The sequence below is a fragment of the Trichosurus vulpecula genome, chromosome 7 (assembly GCF_011100635.1).
Source record: "Trichosurus vulpecula isolate mTriVul1 chromosome 7, mTriVul1.pri, whole genome shotgun sequence".
In the NCBI taxonomy this organism is placed as follows: domain Eukaryota; kingdom Metazoa; phylum Chordata; class Mammalia; order Diprotodontia; family Phalangeridae; genus Trichosurus; species Trichosurus vulpecula.
The window spans coordinates 248,428,704-248,436,812 of NC_050579.1; positions in this window are offsets into that span (position 1 = coordinate 248,428,704).

Genomic DNA, 8,109 nt, shown 5'->3' on the forward strand with positions numbered 1-8,109 from the left:
TATAGAGTAATGGTAATCAGGGAAAGATAACTTTTGTGGAGGCATATAAGTATATATATATATATATATATATATATGACATTTATATTATATATATATATATATACACACATAAAATTTGTGGAAGTATAAACAAGTGGGGATGAGAATCGACCTATACATCAATAGGCAGATGTTGAGATATCCCGGGTGACTGGAGAGATAGGATGTGAAACTGAAGAATAGTCTGGAGAAAGCTAAGTGGGCACTTAGTCATCATTCAATTGGGTTGTGCCCTAGGGAAGGATCTCTGAAGGGAAGTGGATCAATTAACTTCCCCAGGGAATAGAGGTAAGGATTCTGAAAGACTCAGGTGGATCAGGTTGTTGATGATGATGATGACAATTCTTTGTGAAGGGGACCAATGACATCACAGGTGATGTCTTGACTTTTACATGAGTTGGACTTGAGTGAGACAGAGTTGAGCAGAGTCACCACCCTCACTCTCTTTTCCTGAGTCGTCAAAGTCCAGTGGTGGGACAAAAATCAAAATGACTGGCAATGGTCCAGGATGTAGTGAATGACCTTGGTATCGTTGATACCTGACCAAGTTCTGAGCACTCCATAGTACCTGCTTCAGCCACCTTCATGGTCATTGAAACAAATTGTTCATATCCAACAATTATGCTGGAGAAAATCTTTACATGCTTGGGGTAGATTCAGCTCAGGTGGAGATGAGCAGAGAGGTCATGACCAAACGTATCAAAATGTTATCATTAGGATCAAGCCAAAAGGGTAAGCAAACCTAGAGAGCTAGGCAAGAATCATGAAATTGAGGGTGGAGCAGCAGCTCCAAGACCAAGGAAGGTCACTGTGTAGTAACACTGTGGAGATGTCAGCACAAATATCTTATAGCCCCTAATTAAGATAAAATCCTATGATATAATGAGGAAAATATTATATTTTCTGTCAAGGGACATTGTATCAAACCCTATCTTTGTCAGTTACTATCTATATGACCTTGGGCAAGTCATTAAAGCTCTCTGGAACTCAGTTTCCTCTTTTGTAAAATGCTGAGCTAAATAACTTCTAAGGCCCCTTCCAACTCTAAATCTATGATCCTATGGTTGGGGTGGAGGCAGATAGGTGGTACAGGGGATAGACCACTGGACCATGGAGTCAGGAAGACTTGAATTCAAATCTGATCTCAGAAAATCATTAGCTACAGGATCTTGGGCATGTTGCTTAACCTCTGCCTGTCTCGATTTCCTCAGCTGTAAAATGGGGATAATAAGACCATCTACCTCCCAGGGTTATTGTGAGAATAAATTGAGTAACATTTGTAAATACTTGTATAACTATTAGTTATTATTATGGTATGGTGGCCACAACCAGGCCTTATTTAACTACATTTACACTGTGCATCTGGATAGGAAAGAAATAGGGTTTTTTATTTAAGGATTTGTGGAAGAAAAATAAATAAAATAGAAGCTACCTGGGAGACAAAAATGTTCTCTGAGAGTGATAGTACTAGAAAGTATGTTCTCTCTCAAGTGGGACGATGGTCTGTAGGACAATACAAGTACAAGGAGTTTTTTTTCTTTGATGCTGGGTGCTAAGGTAGCAACTAAGCTGAGACTTGGGTGAGCAAATTGCCAACCAGCCTGTGGTTGGCATGAGAGGTCAAAACTGTATTTGGCTGACCAGCTAGGGAAAATATTTGGCAAGATAAGGTAACAGGAAGGCTCAATTCAGCATATGAGGACAGCACCATGGATAGTTCTCAGGAAAGCTGACTGCAGTAAGCAGGTACTTGAAGGTATACAGGCATTAAATTGATAGGTTACTGCATTATGGGCATCAAATTGATAGGGCCCTGGATTTATTACTTTGGCGATGGGAGAGGAACATATATAAGGAAGAGATAGCCCAATTTCTTAGTTGTCCCATTTTTCACCTGGTCCAGAAGGCCACAGTTAACCAATAGATAGATACCCATGATAGTTCCTTTGAAGCAGCATAATACAGTGGAAAGAGGAGTTTCAAATTAGAACTCTGGCACTCATTAGTTGTAAGACCTTGGATAGGTAACTTAACCTCTCTGAATTTCAGTTTCCTCATATTTAAAATGAGAAGGTAGGGCTAGATAACTGCCCAATTCCCATACACTTTAAATCTATGATCCTTGTACAGTGCAGCTATTTGGATTTTAGCTTGTTTTGAGTATGACTTATAAGCTCATTGTTCTTTGAAGGTCTGCCATGATGTCATTGACAGGCTCATATGATCACTCCAGAATCCATTTAGAGGCTTGATTTAACATTATTTCCAAGGGAAACTGGGGAGACAACTTCCTGGCTTTTCTCTACCATCTTGGCTCCACCTTCAGGAGATTCTTAACAGAACAAAAGGTAGAGGAGACTATAAAAGATCATAAAAATGGCTTCATAAAATTAGAAAGTTTTACAAAAATAAAATCAGTGATGACAGAATTAGAAGAGAAATAGTACAGCGGAAAAAGATATTTTCATCAAATACCACTAATAAAAGTCAGATGCCTAATATACAATGAATTTGGACAAATGTATAACACCAAGAAGCATCTCTCAATAGATAAGGATATAAACAAATAGTTCTTAAGATTTGAAAATTGTAAATGATCCCATGAAGATATGCTCCAAATTACTAATTCACTAGAAGTAAAAGTGAATTAAAACAACTATGAGGCTTTATATTCTATCCTGTCAATTGTCAAATGTGAGTAAAGATAAAAAGTCAGTGTTGTAGTGTTGTCAGCAAATAGACATATTGATACACTTTTGGTGGAGCTATGAAGTAGTCTTAATTAGATTTCAATTTGGAATTATTGCCAGAAATGTGAACAGTCCGTACCCTTTGACTCAGCATCCCCCAAGGAAATTAAAGACAGAAACAAAAGCACAATATATGTCAAAATATTCATAGTAGTACACTTTATGTTAGCAAAGAACTGGAACCCAAGTGGGTACTCATCAAATGTGGAGTGGTAGAAAAAATAAAATTATGGTATATGAATGCAATAGACTGTTATTATTCAGTAAGGAATGGAGAATATGTGGAATATAGAGAAACATTGAAGTACTTTTGTGAACTAATGAGGAATGAAATGAGTAGATAGAAGCAAGAGAAAAGTATACACAGTGACTATAACCATGTACAGAAAAAGGCCACCAAACTACATGCTAAGTCATATAAAAACCACAAAAAGGGCCCATCATAAATATATGCATCTTGACAAGGGAATGGAGGATTACTAAAACAGATTATTGTCTATGTTGTCAGGGCTCGATTTGGAGAGGCAATTGAATTTGTGGTGCTGTAAAGACATCAATAAAACATACGGGATGAAGGAAAGGAGGGAAGAAGGGCAGGAAGGAAGGAAGGAAGGAAGGAAGGAAGGAAGGAAGGAAGGAAGGAAGGAAGGAAGGAAGGAAAAGGAAGGAAGGAAAGGGGGAGGGAGGATGGAAGGAAGGAAGGAAGGAAGGAAAGGGGGAGGGAGGATGGAAGGAAGGAAGGGAGGGAGGAAGGAAAAGGAATGAAGGAAAGGGGGAGGGAGGATGGAAGGAAGGAAGGGAGGGAGGGAGAGAAAGGGGAAAGAGAGAAGGAGGAAGATCAAAACCGAGGTTATAGGTCAAATGAACAAGATGAAGAACCAGAACCCCTTACAAGGCTCTATATGATTTTTCTCCTTGAAAATTTGACCCATTCCACATAACATTTCAATTCTTCATCATCACACACTTTTCTAGTCTTGTGTACATCTGGCACTGTATGAGATGCACCAGCACCATATGGATGTGTGTGGTTTGCTGAGTTTGGTCTTAAATGAAGATATCAACCAGATAGATGGCACTGGTGCTGAAAGTCTCAAAGGGTGGTGTTCGCAAACTGTGAAATACCATGGTCCAGATGGCACTGTGATATTCACAGTTTCTGCCAAGTCCAGAACACGGCATTCCAGGCAGTCTTCTTCCCCTTTAACTCCTTGTTCCAACCCACCATAGACAGATAAGTGTTAAGTCATACTCTCTCTAGTTTTGCCAATATATACATATTTTCATATATATATATATATATATATATATATATATATATAATGCTTATATACATATTTTCATTTGCATATTTTAAGTCACTAGGTACATGATCATTCAGATGTTGGGGAGGGGGGCAAATCCTCAGTCTCTGTGGGACAGAACATAGCCTTATATTCTTGACTTTCTAGGATGAACAAAGCTGCTTCCTTTCACCTAGCCATGCAATCTGTAGCTCAAGCAGATTTTGTAACAATAGCTAACATTATATAGCACTTTAAGGCTAGCAAAGTGTTATACATACATTATCTCTCCCAATAGCCCTATGATGGAAATACTAAAGGAATGACTATCATTTCCATTTAGGAAGGTAGAAACAGATTCAGAGACTTGACCCATGGTTGCTCATCTAGTTACACCTTCCTAACTCAAAGTCTAGCACTCTACCTACTATACTGTGCTCCCACTTCAATTTTAGATAATTCTGGTATCTTTGTCCAGAACAACAACTCACTTCTATGGTGCATAGTCAGTGCTGTGCTTTTAAATAGTTACCTGCTTGTCTGGAGGAAAAAATTTACCCTGTGCACAGTTTTTAGTATAATCTTCATTATTACCATTTTCAAGGCAGCTAGGTGGCACCATAGTGCATAGAATGCCAGGCCTGAAGTCAGGAAGATATGTCTTCATGAGTTCAAATTTGGCCTCAGACCCTTACTAGCTGTGTGACCCTGGGCAAGTCACTTAACCCTGTTTGTCTCAGTTTCCTCATCTGTAAAATGAACTGGAAAAGGAAATGACAAACCACTTCAGTATCTTTGTTTGCCAAGAAAACCCCAAATGAGGTCATGAAGAGTTGGTCACAACAGAACAACAGCAAAAATGATCATTTTCACTCTCACTTTCTCAAGTGAAGATAATCAACAAAACAACAAATTAAGCCCTGTTATGTAGCAATTGCCATTTTCCTAGAGCTAAGCGCTCATACTAGAAATTTAATAGCCAGGCCTAACCTGGTTGCAGCATACCCCTATACGTAATTATTAATCAAGCTTCCTAATAGAACTGCTGGATTACTAGAACCCAGGGGGAAAAGAGGTGGGAGAAGGGAAAGTGAGTGATACCGAGGTCTCAAGACAGAATCTGCTACTTTTCCATAGTATTTATATCTCACAGGTGATTAAGACCAAAGAGCTTCCATAAGCAACTTTGACCACAAACTGGGAGAGAATGTATGCCTGATAGGCCAGGTAAGCTGGTCTGAAACCAGCTGGTATGAAAACCTGGTATGAAACCTCTACATTTGGTGCCTTCTTAATTCAGCAACACATGAGAAAAGTCCCAATTGCCCACTGTGGTTAAAGTCCTGGTATCCCAGCCTGTTTCCTTAGACGATCCCAAGGTAAACCCTGATGGGATTGGGGGAAGATCAGCTGAATCTAATTTAGTTAGTGGTCAGAGACACAGACTTGTCTGACTGAAAACCATTGGGGTGGTGATAGTGCCAGGCTGGAAAAATACCCAGTTTTAAGGAAGAGTTGCTATTATGAGAGAAGTCCAATTGCTCTTTTCTGTGGAGCTGCTGACTTTCTGAGGAGAGCGTGGCAGAGAAGGAGAGGAGAAGAGATAACTTACTGCTGTTGGAGTCACAGGAAGAAAGTAGCTACAAGTACAGTGGGAAGAACCCTGCCTCTGGAGCCAGAGAATCCAAGCTCTAACACTTATATCTCTGTGACCTTGGGCAAGTCACTTAACCACATCAGGCTTTGGTCTCCCTCATCTGTAAAATGAATGGGGGAGTTAGACTGGATGTCTCTGAGGCCTTCCAGCTCTATTCATACTGGTAAAGGGAAGGTAGTGCTGAATTCAGATCCTGGCTCTACTACTTATTACATGCACGACATTGTTGTTACTGAGTTGTTTCAGTCTTGTCCACCTGTTTGTGACCCCATTTGGGAGTTTTCTTGGCAAAGATACTGGAGTGGTTTGTCATTTCCTTCTCTAGCTCATTTACAGATAAAGAAACTGAGGCAGACAGGGTTAAATGACTTGTCCAGGGTCACACAGCTGCTAAGTGTGTGAGGCCAGATTTGAACTTGTGAAGATGAGTCTTTCTGGTTCCAAGCCCGGGGCTCTATCCACTGTGCCACCTGTGTGACCTTAGGGAAGTCATTTAACTTCACTAGGCCTCAATTTCTTCATTCAGTTCCCTCATCTCTTAAGCAGAAGGGTTAGATTAGATGACCTCTTTTCCAGATTTATGTTCCATTATTCTATCACTGCCTTCTAGTCTCTGGACTTTCCCTTCTCTGGATCTTCAGAACAAAATGAGGGCTGGATATTCACTGTGCAAGTCAAGGAGTCAGGTGGGAAGAGAGTAATTCTCCCAAACCTTGTCTGATTCTGAGACAGGAAAACTGAATGGGGAGAGATGTCTTCCCCTGGAAGATGCAAGGAGAGGGGAAAACTCCTCTTAGAAAGGAGAGCCCCAGGCGTGAAGTGCGAAAGACCTGAGTTCAAATTCACTTTTCCCTACCTTCATAGCTTTGTACAACGGGGCAGAAAATTATGGAAGGGGCAGAAAAGGGTAGGCCTGGAGATCCCACAGCAGGTGGCTGGTTGGTATCCCTGGAATCCCTGCCTCCTGGATGCTAATTGCGCACTTTCAGAGGAGGCAGAGGCAGGTGCTTCAACTGTTACTCCCCATCGTTCCTGGAATCTTGTAATGTGGATGTTCTGTAATGGGGTTCCCATCATTGTCCCAAACAGTTATCTGGCATAATGGAAAGAGGACTGGGGGAAAGATTTGGGGTCACAGTTCCTTCATCTGTGATCTGGGCATGCACTCGCTGTCCTCCATACCTTGAATGCTTTCCCTCCTCATCACCCCTCTCCTGGCTTCCCTTACTTCCTTCAGTCTCAACTAAAATCCTACCTCCTGCAAGAAGCTTTTCATAGCACCTTTATGCTAATTAGCCTTCTTTCTGTGATTATCTCCAATTTATCCTGCATATAGTTTATTTGTACACAGTTGTTTGCTTTTTGTTGTTGCTGCTTTTTATTTGTTTGAGAAGCAATCAGGGTTAAGTGACTTGCCCAGGGTCACACAGCTAATCTCTGTCTGAGGCAAGATTTGAACAGATTCCAGGGCTGGTTGCTCTATCCACTGCAACACCTAGCTGCCTCTGCACAGTTGTTTGTATGTGGTCTCCATCAGTAGACTATTAGCTTCTTGAGAATAGTGATTGTCTTGCGCCTTTCTTTGTATTCTCTGTACCTGGCACACAGGTAATAGATAAGTGTATTTTCTCTCTTCTTAAATAAATGTTTATTGACTGACCAACTGATGGATTGCAAAATGATAGGGTTGGATTTGATGACCTTTAATGCAGCTATAAATCTATGGCCGTAGGAAAGTCCCCTGGAACACAACACAAAGTTTTCTACGAAGTCATTAGGAGACTTGGTTGAGGTCAGAGATGCCCCATGGGGTGAGGGTAGGATTTCAAATTTTAAACTGGCATACCTCAGACATAACCTTGCGAACTACTAAACTTGTGGTAGATCACATCTATCCTGCCTCGGGGTGAAAGCCAAGGGATCTGGTAACCTGACACTAATAACAGTGTACACTTGCTCCAAAGCCCACAAAGCTCACTCCTCACAACAGCACTGAGATAGGTGGTGCAAGCGCTAGCTCCATTACACAGGTGAGGAAAGTGAGGCTCAGAGAAACCCAGTGACTTATCTATGATCATACAGCTAGCAAGGATTAAAGCAAAGATTTGAAGCCTAGGACTTCTGATAATAAACCCAATGTTCTTTCTATTATACCGAGGAAAGAGGAAACAATAGGAAAAGCAACCTCTGACTTAGTAGTATTAATTGTACTGTATCTACCTACATGGGGCAGCTAGGTGGCTCAGCACTGGGCTTGGAATCAGGAAGACTCATCCTCATGGGTTCAAATCTGGCCTCTGACACTTACCAGCTGTGTGACCCTGGGCAAGTCACTTAACCTTGTTTGCCTCAGTTTCCTCATCTGTAAAATGACCTA